An 18765-nucleotide genomic window follows, 5' to 3' on the forward strand; every position below is an offset into this window, starting at 1 on the left:
ATTTGTTCAGCTAACTGACTACGACAGAGCTAGCTGCAGTATTAACCCTCTAGCTGCCTACTATCATGCAGATTACAATGTCACACGCAGACTAAGTCACAGTATTTGCATCCAGAGACTTTCCACTCAAGAAGATTAGTTTCAGATTCATTTGCAAACCAACTGTCTAGTACTGACCTATACAAGGTGGCTGTGATTTAATTGACTCATTACAAGGACTTTCTGGCGGTACACCAGTCCATCTACAGAACAGATCTCCGGAGGGTGATGTGGAAACAATTTAAATTAAAATTGGAAATAGAGTAAAAGTCAGAGGATCAGGGATGTTCAATAATCAGTCTACTGTTCTACAGAGGAAATGTGAGAAAATAGGAGAGGAAAGAAGAGGAAATAGATAGTTTTTTGAGGGGTAGGGAAATGACTTGTTATCTGCTGAGTGATCTTGTAGCTGTTTCTGCGGTTTCAGAGGGTCTATTTATCAAAGTTTCTCCCCTAAAAAACTGGGGGGGGGGGATGCAGCAGATTTAGGACAACAAAATCTCCTTGATTTTAATGTTATTCCTTTGATTTGGGGCATTTTGCTTCAGTTTTGCTGCCTGAGGATCATAATAAATAGAGGCTAAAGTAGCACGAGTCCCTTATAAGTGACCAATACACGGCTAGATGCGGAGAAAGTTGTATTGAGCAAAACCCAATGTATGTTTGTGTGGAACCCTAGATTCTAGAAATCACGGCAACCTATATATGTGGATGAAAAAGCTGTCACATCCAGACAAAGACATCCCTCCCCATCTACTCAATGAAGCATTTGAGTATATTTAAACATAACTGTACAGCCCGATCACAATGCAATTTCTTAAACTTTTGTCCTATACATTTACACGCAGTTCTAGTGTCCCTGTACCACTTATGTTCCTAATGTACAAAATGTTATGTACATAGTGCGCACGATGCACTGTAAATTAAAGCAAACACACATATATTCACCTTTAGGGCAGTAACACTGTCAAACATTGAAATGGGCCTCTCTCCTCTATAATAAACTCATGTATTATTCAAACACTTGGCGATGGTTTAGCTTTGCCAAAGCAGCATCCCTGGCAGTAAGTACAGTATCCCCCTTCTTTGAGTCTTAGATCTTGAGCTACCTCCTGGCTATTAGAGTATGTCTTCTCTGCTCCCTCTTTTTCTGCAGTGGAAGGAACAGACCTTATGAGCTCTGAGCCTCCTGTCCTCCTAAACACCCTGATCAACATAGGAAGATGGGGTACACTATAATTAACAATGCTTCTGCTTCCACTTAGTTAAATGGATTTTGATGCATTGTCAGGTGTGTGGTGCCCAACTTATTTCTACATTGGAGAAGGGCCTATGTCACCGATCAACAGACTTGAGACTGTAAATTATTGCCCTGAACATGTCTGGAAAATCTCAATGATTTGGCAATAGGTCACTTATTCCTCACTGTGTTAGCCAATGGCAGGATGAACAGGCTCAAATTGCAAGTCTCTTGTCTTTATATTCCTATGTTGCCAGTTAGGGAAAGAGACAGACTTATTAAACCACCGACCTCTTCAATCTACATGTTAATATCCAATGCCCCAGTGCAGAAGAGTGGTAAATGTACCTTGCATTCAGTGGCAGGGGATATCGTTTTGTAGAAAATGTAACCCACCTCTGCAATGTACGTCAGTGACAAGCATAAATACAAATTATACAGTGATGTGTGAAAAAACAGCTTCTAATGTGAATCCACATTACATGTAACTGCTGCTAGCTGCATTGCAACACACCGACATTTAGCATTCTGCTTACGGAAATCTGTCTGAATGTCGGTTTCCTACAAAAGTGGACAATTTGGTCTCTAATTCCTGTTACGCCCCTCCACTTCCCACTGTAATATTCCCTGATTGCTACAGAAAACAGGTTTGGCAGCATGCTATTAGCCAAGTGCATCAAGCCCCTGAACAACTAATGCCGTCCGACACCAGGAACTTTTCCTGACCAGCTTTCCTTCTGAAGAATTTGCCCTGGACGATTAGTGCTGTCACTGCTTTATTCTCCGACACAGCAATGTGTTACTAGACGAGGTGACATCATAACCTCTGAGCTGCTGCTATAAACACTGAGCTTTGGTTCCTCTTCCATCGTGGAATTAGAATCATTGCTGCTTATATCCATGCCTGACAGAAGGAATCCTTGTGCAGCCTGTGAAATAGATGATACTTCTGTGAGGGTCACAAAAAGCAGCTCAGGAAAAAAGAAGAATTGGAAGAATAATTCTGTGCCCATAGTTTTGTTGACAAGGACAAAACACCCAAATGTCAATCAGCTTTTTAAAACCGGGTTGCATAGCTCTGTACCCCCAATTCCACGATGTCTTTCCGCTCTGTGCAGTAGATAAGATTTGTCGGATTACAGCCAGAAGTGCAGCTCACACCTGTAGAACTCTACCACCAACTAGCGCTGAAACAGCCTGAGGGGGCTATTCACCAAACTGGGATAAAGTCAGTGCATTCTCGTACGACTTTGCACTGATTTATCGCACACTAAAACTTGAGGGCAAAAATGGTATTCACTAAGAATGAACGCAGTTTTTTTTTAAGGCTCGTTAAATATGCACTATCGTCCGATTCGTTTTTTTTATCAGTGCTATCGCGCTATAAATCCTACAGCGCGGCAGTGGAAAAATTCAGCCTGGGAGAGCTGCATGGAGACGCTGCATCTCCGTGCATTGCTCCTCCAGGTGATCGTACAGTTCAAATATTAATTTTAATAATAGTGTTACACCAGCAGGGGGTCTCCTGAACTGAACCGCATTGATTTCAGCCTCAGGGTCCCCCTATATCACGAAATACAGACCCCGGTATGGGGTGCCGGTATCCCCTGTGCTTTTAAATCTCCCGCATCACATCATCGGGGGATTTAAATCCTGCAGCGGTTCAGCTCAGAAGACCCCCTGCTCCCGCACACTAGTATCAAACCCCCCATAACTTTTTTTAAATATAATTACCGGAGTGGCTAGCCGCTAAGGTAATGAAGCTGCTTTAATTACATTTTTACTAATAGTGTGCGGGTGCAGGGGGTCTCCTGAGCTGAACCGCATTGATTTCAGCCTTGGGGACCCCCTGCTTCCTGAAAATGCTTGTGCACGGTATAATGAGCTGGGTCTTTCCGGACCGATGTTCTGGGTGAGTCACTGGGCTACCAGCTTGGTGCCAGTGTGTCTACCCAGACATCGGACATGAAAGCCACAGAGGATGCCAGAGGTGTGGAGAACATTTTAGGCTTTAGTACCCATGTCCTGGGATGAATGGAAGTCCTCGGACTACCATTTGCCTTCCCAGACTGTGAGGAGCCTAAACCAGCGGGTGGCTTCTGCTTACCAAGTAGCAGAGGTGACAATCTTGCGCATGCCCATGGCTGATTCACAAGTTCTGCTTGCCCGGTTTCAGAAGACTGGCATCGCTCTGATTGGCTGGTAGTAAAGTTCCCACGCTTGGATTGGCTGGAGTATTTCATGAATGAACTCAGGAATACTATAAGAATCTCTCAGCCGATCCGGTCATCAGATTCTAAGCGGCAGAACAGCAGCGGCAAACCTGAAAAGATGCTCCGAAAGAAATAGCACCGACACCGGCTTCAGAAACCCGAGCTTTTCGCGGCCAAGTTCTGAAAACTGAACGTAGCGGCCGCGGCTGGGATTACAAGCCAGATTAAGTTCCAGGGCGTCTGAAGTGATTTCCGCACCTCCGGAGCAAAGGCAGCGGTGGCGTCTCCAGGAACTTCATGCCCATCTGAGTTCCAGGACATTTCGGGCTATGTCCTGGTCAACTCAAGACTCTTGTTTTGTGCTACATTACGCTAGGAAAGTCTAGTTTTTAGCCCCAGGTCCCAAGTAAGTGTGTCTTTTCTTATGTTGTTTGTGTTCCATTGTGTGTACAGTATGCCTTTTCCTGCCAATAAATTTCCAATTTATTTCACTTACCTTGTTTTGCTCAATGAATGATCCCGGTAAAAAGGTGTAAATGCCGGGTCTCCCGTGACACAAGGTTCCTGCAATGTGGCAGAACACCCATTAATGAAACTTGTTTGAGATACTTGGGGTGGAAAGATTTTATAATGTCTTCAGGATGCAAAATTGGTGCAAAATAGTTGCACCAGATTTATCAAAGGTAAAACTCCAACTGCTTTCGACGTGATTCCTTTTCTTTGATACATCTGGTGCTGTTTTTTGCACTGATTTTGCTCCATTTTGCTTCCCGGGAGACCTTAGTAAAAAATATTACCTGGGCTAGTATACTTTCATCTAAAGAGACATCCCTCTCTAGTTCAACAGGGAGAAGGGAGAGGGAGCAGCTCAGTGAGTAAAGACACTGACTTGCACTGAGTGTGAAGCAGGAGAAGGAGCGGCTCAGTGAGTAAAGACACTGACTGGCACTGAGTGTGAAGCAGGAGAAGGAGCGGCTCAGTGAGTAAAGACACTGACTGGCACTGAGTGTGAAGCAGGAGAAGGAGCGGCTCAGTGAGTAAACACACTGACTGGCACTGAGTGTGAAGCAGGAGAAGGAGCGGCTCAGTGAGTAAAGACACTGACTGGCACTGAGTGTGAAGCAGGAGAAGGAGCGGCTCAGTGAGTAAAGACACTGACTGGCACTGAGTGTGAAGCAGGAGAAGGAGTGGCTCAGTGAGTAAAGACACTGACTGGTACTGAGTGTGAAGCAGGGGAGCCAGGATTCCCAGGTTCAATTCTCAGGGTTGTCTCCTTGTGACCTTGGGTAAGTCACCTTATCTCCCTGATCCTCAGGCACCAAAAAACACATAGATTGTAAGCTCCACGGGGCAGGGACCTGTGCCTGCAAAATGTCTCTGTAAAGTGCTACTTAAAACTAGCAGCGCTATACAAGAATATGCTATTATTATATATATATTTATATATATATATACAAGAACATGCTATTATTATTAACAGGGGCCAAAGATAAAGATGGCTATGTATTAAGGTCTCTACTGTATGCTGCAAAAACAAAAATGCACCACATTTAGCCAAGAAAAAGCTATTACTTTTAATGGGATTTAATGCCTTTGATAAATCTGTTGCATTTTTTTGCACTGGTTTTGCAGCCAGGAGACTTCAGTAAATAGAACCCAAAGTCTTTCTAAAGAAGAGAGCTGCCTCTCCGACCTGTCCTGTTTTAGCCTGCCTCCTTTCTTGCTATCTCCAATCAAGGAAAGGGACGTTCTTCCTCTTGTCACTTTTTAGTAAAGATGGGAGAAGTTTGCAGGTTTAGAATCCAAAACCCGCTAACAGAGTGAGTGTCAGGATCTCGCAAATCCGGGTCACGAGAACACTCTATATTTCGGACCCCAGGACAATAACTACATACACAATCCGAATAGACGCTAAATCTTATCTCCACTTCCCGCCTAGATCAGATCTATTCTCTGGGAATTTTCCCCTCCATATACAGTATATTCGCCCCTCCCATCACTTGCCGCCATTAATTACAAAACCAGAGAAATGTAGCGGTATTTCCCCCACCCTGTGGGAGGTTCCCCGGCTACCAGGTGCGTAGTGGTGCTAAGCACCTGTTGGCTCACAGTAGATCTGAGATCCCATCTATGTTGTTGGGGAAACAGGACAGGCATTAGCGGTGATTGCTGGTTCTTTCTCACTCTGGTGTCACCGCCACCATCAGGAGTGCAGAAGAACATCTCATACTCCCCCTGATAGACTGCACACTCGGGCAGGAGTATATTTGGTAACAGGAACAGTCTTTATTCTGTGCAGCATACAACAGCATAATCTGGATACACTGCACACACTAGGCCCCCAGGCTCTGGATGATCCCTGGACTCAACCCCCAGTCATGGGCCCCAGAGGTCGGTCCTAGCTCTTCCCTTACTCCCTGATGGAGCAGGGGGAATGGTTCTCACTCCCACTCCCCTAGGGGAGGGGAGGGGATAGAAGGTGACAGAGCCCTACACACCACTTCTGTGAGACCTGTCTCTCTCATGGGAGAGACAACTAACAACATGTAGGAAGTGCAGTCCCTTAAGTACCATGGGGGAAGGGCCAAGGTCTAAGCCCAGAATTGGGCAGAACACAGGCCTTGTCCCACCTCCCCCCTGTCACTCAAGGGAGTTGCTTGCTTCTGGGGAAAACCCTGGATTTGGCCTAATACTGCCTGCACTGTACCAGGATTTACATGTCAGGCAGGGTAGATTAGTAGCCAACCAGGCATGGCTACAAAAAGAAAAAACAAATAGGATGAAGGCAAGCACAGGAAAATGTCAGAGACAGATAGATACATAAAGCACGGAGAGTGGCAGGGGCAGAGAGACCCACAGATCAGATCCTGCTGCAGAGAAGCAGAGACGCACAGATCAGATCCTGCTGCAGAGAAGCAGAGAGACGCACAGATTAGATCCTGCTGCAGAGAAGCAGAGAGACGCACAGATCAGATCCTGCTGCAGAGAAGCAGGGAGACGCACAGATCAGATCCTGCTGCAGAGAAGCAGGGAGACGCACAGATCAGATCCTGCTGCAGAAAAGCAGAGAGATGCACAGATCAGATCCTGCAGCAGAGAAGCAAAGAGAGACGCACAGATCAGATCCTGCTGCAGAGAGACGCACAGATCAGATCCTGCAGCAGAGAAGCAAAGAGAGACGCACAGATCAGATCCTGCTGCAGAGAGACGCACAGATCAGATCCTGCAGCAGGGAAGCAGAGAGACGCATAGATCAGATCCTGCTGCAGAGAAGCAGAGAGACGCACAGATCAGATCCTGCTGCAGAGAAGCAGAGAGACGCTCGGATCAGATCCTGCTGCAGAGAAGCAGAGAGATGCACAGATCAGATCCTGCAGCAGAGAAGCAGAGAGACGCACAGATCAGATCCTGCAGCAGAGAAGCAGAGAGACGCACGGATCAGATCCTGCTGCAGAGAAGCAGAGAGACGCACAGATCAGATCCTGCTGCAGAGAAGCAGAGAGACGCACGGATCAGATCCTGCTGCAGAGAAGCAGAGAGACGCACGGATCAGATCCTGCTGCAGAGAAGCAGAGAGACGCAAAGATCAGATCCTGCAGCAGAGAAGCAAAGAGAGACGCACAGATCAGATCCTGCAGCAGAGAGACGCACGGATCAGATCCTGCAGCAGAGAGACGCACGGATCAGATCCTGCTGCAGAGAAGCAGAGAGACGCACGGATAGATCCTGCTGCAGAGAAGCAGAGAGACCCACGGATCAGATCCTGCTGCAGAGAAGCAGAGAGACGCACGGATCAGATCCTGCTGCAGAGAAGCAGAGAGACGCACGGATCAGATCCTGCTGCAGAGAAGCAGAGAGACGCTCGGATCAGATCCTGCTGCAGAGAAACAGAGAGACGCACAGATCAGATCCTGCTGCAGAGAAGCAGAGAGACGCACGGATCAGATCCTGCTGCAGAGAAGCAAAGAGACGCTCGGATCAGATCCTGCTGCAGAGAAGCAGAGAGACGCACAGATCAGATCCTGCTGCAGAGAAGCAGAGAGACGCACGGATCAGATCCTGCTGCAGAGAAGCAGAGAGACGCACGGATCAGATCCTGCTGCAGAGAAGCAGAGAGATGCACAGACAGATCAGATCCTGCTGCAGAGAAGCAGAGAGACGCACAGATCAGATCCTGCTGCAGAGAAGCAGAGAGACGCACAGATCAGATCCTGCTGCAGGGAAGCAAAGAGAGACGCACAGATCAGATCCTGCTGCAGAGAGACGCACAGATCAGATCCTGCAGCAGAGAAGCAGAGAGACGCACGGATCAGATCCTGCTGCAGAGAAGCAGAGAAACGCACAGATCAGATCCTGCTGCAGAGAAGCAGAGAGACGCACAGATCAGATCCTGCTGCAGAGAAGCAGGGAGACGCACAGATCAGATCCTGCTGCAGAGAAGCAGAGAGACGCACAGATCAGATCCTGCTGCAGAGAAGCAGGGAGACGCACAGATCAGATCCTGCTGCAGAGAAGCAGAGAGACGCACAGACAGATCAGATCCTGCTGCAGAGAAGCAGAGAGACGCACAGATCAGATCCTGCTGCAGAGAAGCAGGGAGACGCACAGATCAGATCCTGCTGCAGAGAAGCAGAGAGACGCACAGACAGATCAGATCCTGCTGCAGAGAAGCAGGGAGACGCACAGATCAGATCCTGCTGCAGAGAAGCAGAGAGACGCACAGACAGATCAGATCCTGCTGCAGAGAAGCAGAGAGACGCACAGATCAGATCCTGCTGCAGAGAAGCAGAGAGACGCACAGATCAGATCCTGCAGCAGAGAAGCAGAGAGACGCACGGATCAGATCCTGCTGCAGAGAAGCAGAGAGACGCACAGATCAGATCCTGCTGCAGAGAAGCAGAGAGACGCACAGATCAGATCCTGCTGCAGAGAAGCAGGGAGACGCACAGATCAGATCCTGCTGCAGAGAAGCAGAGAGACGCACAGATCAGATCCTGCTGCAGAGAAGCAGGGAGACGCACAGATCAGATCCTGCTGCAGAGAAGCAGAGAGACGCACAGACAGATCAGATCCTGCTGCAGAGAAGCAGAGAGACGCACAGATCAGATCCTGCTGCAGAGAAGCAGGGAGACGCACAGATCAGATCCTGCTGCAGAGAAGCAGAGAGACGCACAGACAGATCAGATCCTGCTGCAGAGAAGCAGGGAGACGCACAGATCAGATCCTGCTGCAGAGAAGCAGAGAGACGCACAGACAGATCAGATCCTGCTGCAGAGAAGCAGAGAGACGCACAGATCAGATCCTGCTGCAGAGAAGCAGAGACGCACAGAGACACAGACAGACCAGATCTTGCTGCAGAAGAAAGAAAGAAATACAGCCTCCAAGTCTCTATAATTTACAAATATACTTATATATTATAATATATACATATATAGAAATATATACATTATGTATTATTATTAATATTAATGGTCATACAGTATATACAAAAGTCCATCTGATCTCTCTACTAGAGATGTGCAAAAATTATTTAAAATACAGCCGCAACAAATTGCAGCTGATTCCGAATGTATACGTTCATCTCTGCTTCGCTTGTGCTCTCTGCGAGGATACCAGCCAACCAATCCCAGCTGGTTTAACACTATTACTTTACTCCGATGTTGGGTATGGTGCTTGGCATACAGATGGCACAACGTACTCTCTGCTAGTATACTAACCAACTATTTACAGCGGTTTTAATACCAGTAAATTAAGCTACAATATATTGCTTTGACATTCAGAAAGCACCATCTGACCTCTTTCTACTCTATGCTTGTATAGTAGCCAATCAGTGCCAGTTGGTTTAACACCATTACACTATACCAGGGGTGGTCAACAGGTCAGGCTTTCAGGATATCCCTGCTTCAGCACAGGTGGCTCAGTCAATGAGCCACTGACTGACCCACCTGTGCTGAAGCAGGAATATCCTGCAATCCTGACCCGTTGGTAGCACTAGAGGACTGGGGTTGAGCACTGCTGCACTATACCATTGTTGGGTATATTGCTTGGCATACACAAAGTGCCATCTGACTTATTTATACACTCCTGCTAGTAAACCAGTCCCTCAGTCCCAGTTGGTTAATACCATTTCATTACACCGGTATTGGGTATACTGGCTGGTTCTCGTACCGATTGCACCATCTGGGATCTGACCTCTCTCTGATTTACATTTTGCTCTCTTTTTCAAGATATGCTTTTTTTGTTTCCGAATTGTTTTTATGACTTTACATATTTTAAGCATTTTATAAATGCATTGTGCTGTTTTTTTTTTTTAAACAACTTTCCTGATTTTTTTTTATATACAGTATATTTTGCCACCATTATTAAAAATGCAAAACCCAAAACCCAAGAAAACAAGTTTCTGTAAACCCTAACTCGAAATCAAGCCACAGATATTTTTTATAAACAAAGCCACAGCCCAAAACACGATTTATTTGTGAACCAAAACACCCCGGTAAGTGTCCATCCTGACTTTATAAGGACCTACAGCCCACTGGTGTCCTCAGGAAGAAGCTTCTAACCACCCAGCGCCCAGAGATAGTCAACCGCCAAATCCACAAATCCGTGAGCTTTTAGGTTTCGAGACCATAAAATAGAATTTTAATGGCTACTGAAGTCTACTCAGATCAGTAAGGCACAGAAAGTCTGTAGGAGTTTGCAGGTCTGTTCCAGGGGGTTAAAAACAGCACTAAATGTTCCTCTCTGCCATCGCCATTCCATCTGCTCATTAAGACAACACAAAGATGGAGGTTTAAACAAAAACCTATAGCCTGATTTTAAGAGCCACTGATATAGATCTGGTCATGATGAATTATTAATGCTGTTTCTCAGACGGAGCCTGGCTCCCCAAGGCTCCCAGGATGAGCAGAGCCGTCCCTGGCCTCAGAGCTCACCTGAAGTCATGAAAGACAGACTAGGCAGGGATACTGTTTCTATGCCAGCTAGGACTGCCTAGCGAGGGGAGGAGGTGAAACCTGGTCTCGGGTAATGAGATCATCACTAGCTTAGGCATGGCGAGGTCCTCGGAAATGAGGAATACTGTATGCAGGCAGCATCACTCAGTCATTTCAGAGGCTGCTGCTGAGGGAGGACTTACATGATGTGTGTGTGTGTGTGTGTGTGTGTGTATAAACTTTTTATATAACTTTTAAGTTATGTATATATATAAGTTTATATATAACGGATTTAACTTTTTGTCGCCTGCACACTGGGGGTCGACCCTCATCCTCAGCGAATGACGTCATGACAATGCAACTTCATGGCGACACAACACCGCGTTATAATGGCCACAGATATCAGGAGGGGGCCTGCTACAAAAAAAAAGTGAGACACACAAACACATCGCCTGCCCAAAAACTGCCACTCTTACCTATACAGATACAAATATCATCAAGAGATGATCCCCAGGGACTCCCTATTATTGCACTCAAACCATCATTTTTCAGTGTCCGAAAATTGGACTAAATGTCTGCAGATAGACAGATAATTAATAGTGGATACTCGAATCTACTGAGAAGGGTAGTGTCTGATAAAATTCAAAGCAATAAAATGTTATTTAAACATAACTCAGCTAGGTGCCTGAATATATACAGTGAATACTAAATAAACATAAAATATCCCCAGTAGTGGGATAGGATGCTTGGGGTCAGTTAACAAACACACAGATAGCCAGCAAGCTCTCAGAAACACCCCCAAATTACCACAATATATATCTGGTCAGTACCAGTTCCTTAGAGACACTTATGATATACAGTGACACCTTAGTGGTTAAGTTCTATTAAAGAGACACAGTCAGTTGACAGCAGCCACACAGATTAATATTATGATGTAAATTCGCATAACACCGCTGAAACAGCCAGCCAGATACAATTGTATCCAATATATCAGTAGTACCCAATGTATCAGTAGTACCCAATGTATCAGTAGTACCCAATGTATCAGTAGTATCCAATGTATCAGTAGTACCCAATGTATCAGTAGTACCCAATGTATCAGAAGTATCCAATGTATCAGTAGTACCCAATGTATCAGAAGTATCCAATGTATGAGTAGTATCCAATGTATGAGTAGCATCCAATGTATCAGTAGTACCCAATGTATCAGAAGTATCCAATGTATCAGAAGTATCCAATATATCAGAAGTACCCAATGTATCAGAAGTACCCAATGTATCAGTAGTACCCAATGTATCAGTAGTACCAAATGTATCAGTAGTATCCAATGAATCAGTAGTACCAAATGTATCAGTAGTACCCAATGTAACAGTAGTACCCAATATATCAGTAGTACCCAATGTATCAGTAGTACGCAATAGTATCTCCTTGAAATAAATGTCTCATGTTGCAATATTACAGTCTGTTCAATGGTTACTCTCACAGCACAAATTGGCAACAGATGTATCCCTGATCCGTGCATCAGAGAGTCACAATACCACCATCATGTAGGTGGCTAGCTGTACACAGAATGAGACCAGTAGTATGTAGTCCTTAGTAATGTGTGATCAGGGAATACTCCGCAGTGTTGCTAGAAACGAGATGTTTGTAACTGTTATTGTGTGCCTGAAAATGCACCGAGTAAAGAGAGCATATCAAGCCTATCCTGAGTTTCAGCTTTGGAGAGAGAAGTAAGGCTGCGGCCCCGCTGCCTGCGCTGCACGCGCATCTGCCAGGCTGGCGGCGCGTTCAGCCAAACTCCCCAGTATGCAGAGAGCTGCAGGGGGAAAGACAGGGGGGCGTGATGGGGGCGCGACCATGACGTCACCCGACAGGTTCGCCCTCTTTGGCTGAACCGCCGGGGGGGCATGGCCTAGCGCTCCGTCGTGACTCTTGATCTCAATTTTCTTGAGAGCAGGAGTTTCTGTTGGCGCAGTGCGGTGGCCCCCCCTCGCAGCGGGCCCAGCCCCATTGTGGGGCGGCTCTTGTCCCTGGAGGCGTCCGCCACAGCGGGCGCTGCAGTAGCCAGCGGGGACCTGGCCTAAGGTAAGGGCTATCGCTATACTACCGGGGTCTGCTGTCTGCCGTCTGTGTCAATCAGCATCCCTCCCCATCTACTGACATCACTGTCATGACGTCAGCAATACCCCAACGACCGTTTCTCGTTACACGAGCGCTTCTTCATGGGGAAGGAGTGGATTCTAGTGCCGGTGAATGAGATTTAAATACCCCTTCTCCGAGGCGGGCCAGGGCTTGTATACCAGCGTAATGCTGGATTGGTTCAGCCTCCGGAGAGGTTCCTATTGGTAGATTGAAACACCATTATACATATATATATGTACAGTATATATATTATATCTTTCCTTTTGATTAGGAATAATACACATTAAACACTGTGCATGGTTAGACTGATAGTGGACAGATGGCTACCGTAACAATATATATCGATAGCTCAAATAGTGCCCTATACTGTGATTTGGACTTCGTTATAAGTTCCATGTATATATACACAGTAATGGATCAGTAGGGAAAGGCAAATATAATCAGTGAGTTTGCAGTTGATGTTATGATATCCCAGGAGAATCAGATCACTGTTAGTGATGTAGGAGTGGCCCTAATCTGTCTGGACGGCCCATAAGGTTAATACGATCCATATATATTCCATAAATACATACGTATACTGTTCAGATCCTGCAGAAAAATCAGTATATTTTCATGAGCGTGAGCTATTCCTGTCTGTCACAGTAGATTTGTATATGTAAGACTTATTTGATAATCTAATAAATATTCTTTGGAAATGGTGACGATGTGATGAACTCATCAAGGGCATAGTTACACATCGGTGTTTAGCGAAGGAGACAAGCACGTTATAAAGGGTTTGAGACAGAGCAAGATTCATGCTCCAAAACAATGAAATAAAACATCTCCTGATAAAGGATGTCGCTAGGAGTGAAAAAACAATTCCTAAAACAACATATCGTTCAGGAGTGGGACCAGCTGGATCTACGCGATATCGATCGTGCAATCAGACTGCGGCGTTCACGCCCTCGAGCGCTCGAGGAGGACATTCTGAACCAAGCTACGAAGGAAAAACGACTATTTCTCTTTTAATGAATGTGAACCTACCGCAGCGTATCTGGTGCTTGTTGACATAATATAGTGACATCAATTTAGTTATCATCAGTTGATTGTGTACATTGTGCTTCTTATGTAGCCATGGCTAGTTCTGGCTATCCTTCTGCCCCTCGCTGTCATGTAAGTCCTGATAGCTGCAGGCTGTGGCAGTCGGTCATCTTGGGTTTTCCCCCTCAGGCAGCCTCCCTGAGTGACTGGAGCTGAGGTGACACTTGGTCTGTGTGCAGCCAATCCGGGTGTAGACCTTATGCCCTCCCCCTCTGTGTTAGGGAGGAGGCATGCCAAATTATAGTCAGTCCAAGTCTCTCCCTGCTGGGATTGAGACCTGCTTTCAGCCCTTAGGGGGCTGAAGAGAATACCAAACAGGATTGCACGGCCTCAATTCTGAGAAGAGGCCAGGCACCATCCAGAGGCCAGGTACCTGTGCTTTAACAGACTGCATTCACTGTAATACCATCTGCAGTGGATGCTATGCAATAAAGAGGATCCTGTTTTATATACCCCTGCCTGAGTTTACAGCCTATTGGGTAGGGGTATGAATGATTATTTTCACAGTGGGGACTGTCTCCAGCTACGCTGGACCCTGCTTTGAATGGAGGCGTTGCACCAGATAAAGAAGAACCCAGCTTGAAGACATCCAAAAGCCTGTCCTGTTTCCCCATACCAACGCGGACCCTCAGCATCTCCTGGAACCTAACAGGTATGAAGCACCACACCACCGGTAGCAAATGCCAGATCTCCCAGAAGGGGGAAGCAGCAGCGCTACACTTATATAGTATTCATCTACATACAGTAGCAGACTCACAGTTATGCACATGTTTGTGGGGATTGAGCAAGAAATATATCAAATATGATGAATAACTACAGGGGTCCTGCTTTTCCTGAACACAGTGCAGACACATGTAATGCATACACAAATTAAATATTGAATAGAATTTATTTTTGAACATTGGAGTCTTTTACAAATATGATGACTGATTATTGTACTGCAGTATACAGAACTGTACTCTTCACTCATCCCCTGGACTTTTAGCTCAGTCTCCCAGGGGTGTCAAGCTGAGTCAGTGGGAATTCCTTAAGGCACAGTAAATTGTTCATGCATTGACCCACCATCAAAAATAAACGAACATTAGAGCTCGTGTCGTTGTATATTACTCAATGAAAATAAAACTCTGCTCTGCCCTTCATGACAAACAGTGAATCCCCTCTGAGATGGCTCTAACTCCATTTATACCATAATAGATCATTACAAAGGCAAATGAAATGGGATGGATTCTGGGTTACACTAGCAGTAAACAAATATCTTCAGTTTGTGTATCGGAATAATAGCTACTAAGAAATTAGAAAGAGATGAGATGCAGATCTTATATTTACACAGCAATACAAAAGAGATTATAAGTGCCACACCACTGTTTAAGGGAATAATTTCTCAAGGTGTTTGTATTTGGTGCTCACCTTCCATTGATCCTGGCGTCCCAAAGCTGGATCCAAAGTAATGGCAAGGTAGGAGAAAGGAAGAGGCACACAAATTGTAGTGGGATCAAATGATTTACAAAAGTATTAATGCATCAGAGCTAACAATGGTAACGTTTCAGGACAAGCAGTCCCTTCCTCAGACCAAACCCCTCCCTATTTACACAAATATATATATAATCTAAATATGATATATTAAACATTTAAGGGTTAAACATTGGGAGATACAGTATATAAACCAACATAGACAGCTGGTTAATAATCTCACCCTGAGGATTGTCACCGGAACGCGCATCACTCTTTCACAATAAAAGTACAAGAGTGCCTGACTCCACGCACTTGCGTGAGCTTGAGTCAGAACAATAACCATTATAAAATGAAAAGTATTGACGTTCTGACCTCCATGAAACTTAGTGAGGTGATGATCTTCTCAGGTACGACTTCATGGAAATGAAGTTGACAACGGTTTTCCCCCACACCTCACCAATACAAGGACATGAAGAGAGCGAAATGCCACATCCCCAGAAGAGCAGGCCATCGTGGCCCAAATATAGAGGTATTTTCATAGACATCTACAGCTAGTGTGGAATAGTTTGATGTCTATGAAGAAAGAAGTTGAAATAACTAAACTGTGTCTCCATGGTATTCTTAGTGTAGTATAAAAGCCAGTTCACAGTCAGGGAAGTTAAGAGACAGCACTTTCCATCAAATGTATTGAAGTTACTTGAATTTGGGACAGTGTTCGGAAAGTACACCACATAAAATTGGATAAGGTGTGACTTTGTTATTTTTCTCCCCTGCAGAATAAGTCAACCTTGTATATCATGTTCTGACTCGGGACGTTTCTGTCTCCACGGTGGCACAATGACAGAACTCCACCCTGATTTAAAGTAGCTCTCTCACCTAAAAGGGCGTTTAGAAATGTCCATGCCATGTGCTGAGAAAGATGTAAGGGTTTGTTTTCTGCTGTGCACAATGTATATAGGGTGTATGTGAATAAGGTTACCGCGGGTTTAGGTTAGCATACATCAAGCATGCGATAATCATTTATCCGGGGCAATATTTCACCCAAAGTCACGATGTAGGAATTAATGCGACTGTTACTAATGTGCTAATTACCGAATCGTGATCGCTTTAATAATATTTATACCTTTATATGCTTTTGTAATATCTATTATTACAGAACCCTACGGTAGAAATAACATGAATCTATTTGATGCCTGGGGTTACCAAAGTATATAACAAGCACCAAAGAGGTAAATACAATAAAAAAAAACTCCACTGCGTACCCCCTGGCTACCTTAGTGGCTAGTAAAGCTAAGTTAGGCTGCGGTCCCAGTCAGCACTGGGCGTGCCAAGAGGGGGGGGCAGCGCGTGCACAGCGCTTCACCGCGATCTGCGGTCTTGGGAGAGCGGGAGAGATTGTGACGGGAGGGGACATGGCAGGGGCGTGGCTATGACCTCATGCGTCTGGTTCACCCTCATTGGCTGAGCCGCCGGCGGGGGCATGGTCACGCCTCCGACGCGAGTTCCAAATACAATTTTGGGGTATTTTCGGCCGAGGCGTGCGCTGTAGAACGCACTGGGACCGCAGCCTTATAAAAAAATACTGCAGTATTTCTGCAGTTAATCCCTTTCCGAGAAATATCGTAAAGTGATGTATGGTCGATAATACAAAAAAAATGCGGAATTCGGCCTATTGTTTTACCGGATACAATATTTTTAACGGATCCGATAAAAATATGTGTTATTTTTAGCCGTGCTGCAATGATGAAAATGTATAAAATATAACTATTTTTTTTGCAGGTAATACCGCATTTTTGGCTAACCGCAGCTTGATGTATTCAGGTCCTAGTCTGTTCTGCTCTTTAGTTTTTGCTGTTTGCATTTGGTACGCAGTGATCCCCGCTTCTATATCACACAGGTATCTACAATATTTTCTTTTCAATAATAAATCTGGACATTTGTATAAGACATATACGTATCTCATCTTATCTCATCTTATCTGTTCCTCTTTTCTGAGTAGCTATTATTCAAATACAGAAACGGAAGGAAAATGTTTGTCTCTAGTGAATCCATTCCGTTACTCTTCTTTGTTCTTTGCCGTGGTATATTAGAATGTGACATATAGAAGACATCCAACATCTGGAATGCGACGAGGGAGGGAGTAGTGATGCAAGGAGAACGCTACTCTCCCAGTCAATATTGGTAGATGCAGTTACATCAGAAAGAACATCTGAAGCAGAAGGTAGTGAATAATTGATAGGCCCTGGGCTAAACTTCACTCAATAAGCCGTGAAGGGCACTGCTTGCAGAAATAGAGCTTCGCATGGTCACCGAGAGGCTGTTATGAATGGGTAGGGATTATACACATACTGTAGAAGACATATAGAGACAAGATCTGCTGAGGTTGTTGAATGGGGTGTTGGAAGTCTGCCTCTATGATCCAGTTTCCTCTCCACTTACACCATCCTTTTCGAATGGCTCTGTAGGGAATGTCCATTATCCATAATTTACACGGTACTGTTGTGTCCTCCTTGTGCCGCAGGTTGATGAGAAACAACAAACGCACAGCATAAATTCAGCAGGGGTGTACGGTGATGCAGCATGGACACATGGTATAACAACTGTTTTTGAAGTGGAAGAATTCTGCTCCTAACAACCCAGTTTCAACTCCTTCTGACCAAGGACAAGTCACTCTGTATAAGATGTATGGAACCTTCGGGAGTAACATGGAAACCCACAAAGGACAGGAGACCAATATAAGTCAAAACTGGTCGGGTTTAAGGTTACACTAAAGTAATAAGATTGGGAAAACAAAATGGAGTCTGCAAAATGTGCAGAGCGACGCCAACAAGCTATGGTAGCTAGGGAAACAAATAAGAAGCAGGTAAGGGCAATAAGGGTGTAGCCATGTGTAAAAGTGGTGTACATATCTCTTTCTCATGCTGGCAGTAAACCTGGTAAGTATGCAGGATTGCCAGCAACAATCATGGAGGTTTGCCCTCAAACCCTGGTGAGGTGTCGTATGTCCCAAAGGAAGTGACAACATGCTTTATGTCCACCCTTAGTGACACAGAGCATGTTTGTCCTCTGGGGGTGATTTAAGACACAGCACTGCCTAAAGTTAGGAGTTCAGTTCCTGTTGTTGTTCTGACTCTGTTCAGTGAGAGGCACGTGGAGGTCTGCAACAGTGTTGCAGTGGTCTCATGCTAGCTGTGAGTCAGTGCAGCTCAGAGCAGACAGAGAGAAGCTGGAGAATCTCTTTGAGGGGAGAGGTGGAGAGCAACTCTATTAGAGGAGAAGGAACCTTCCTAATGGAGTGCAGCAGAGAGATGAGCGGCTGAGCTGCTAGCTGTGAGGGGCAGCTTGCCTTACATCATGCCAATAAAGATGCCCTGGTTCACAACAACCCCCATGTGTGAGTGTGAAGTTACTCCACAGAGGAAGGCACCACAGAGGAGTTCCTCATCAGAGCCATCTTCCTGCGGACGCAGAGATCCTGATGAGGTGGAGGCGCTGCACTGGATGTAAGTAGGACTCGCACACACTACCTCAGATATCTGTCTTGCTTGACATCCCCCAATACCATCAAGCGGGAGACTCAGGAGTCCTGTTGCCTACAGGTGCACCACCATACACAGACATGTAACGGGGCTGGATAGACCACAGGGGCCAATGTGAGATTGGGTGG

At 45.5% G+C, this 18765-nt stretch overlaps 1 long non-coding RNA gene across 2 annotated transcripts; it reads left to right on the forward strand.

Annotated features, from left to right (window-relative positions):
- The first annotated feature begins 13916 nt into the window (after positions 1–13916).
- Positions 13917–18483, forward strand: LOC142492213 (uncharacterized). Of its 2 annotated transcripts, none has more exons than XR_012800814.1 (2): positions 13917–14298; positions 17620–18483. It is a non-coding gene; the product is annotated as an uncharacterized LOC142492213 (long non-coding RNA). The 2 variants fall into 2 exon arrangements; XR_012800815.1 differs by lacking the exon at positions 13917–14298 and adding an exon at positions 16890–16995.
- Positions 18484–18765: the final 282 nt, after the last annotated feature.

The sequence above is a fragment of the Ascaphus truei genome, chromosome 4 (assembly GCF_040206685.1).
Source record: "Ascaphus truei isolate aAscTru1 chromosome 4, aAscTru1.hap1, whole genome shotgun sequence".
Classification (NCBI taxonomy): domain Eukaryota; kingdom Metazoa; phylum Chordata; class Amphibia; order Anura; family Ascaphidae; genus Ascaphus; species Ascaphus truei.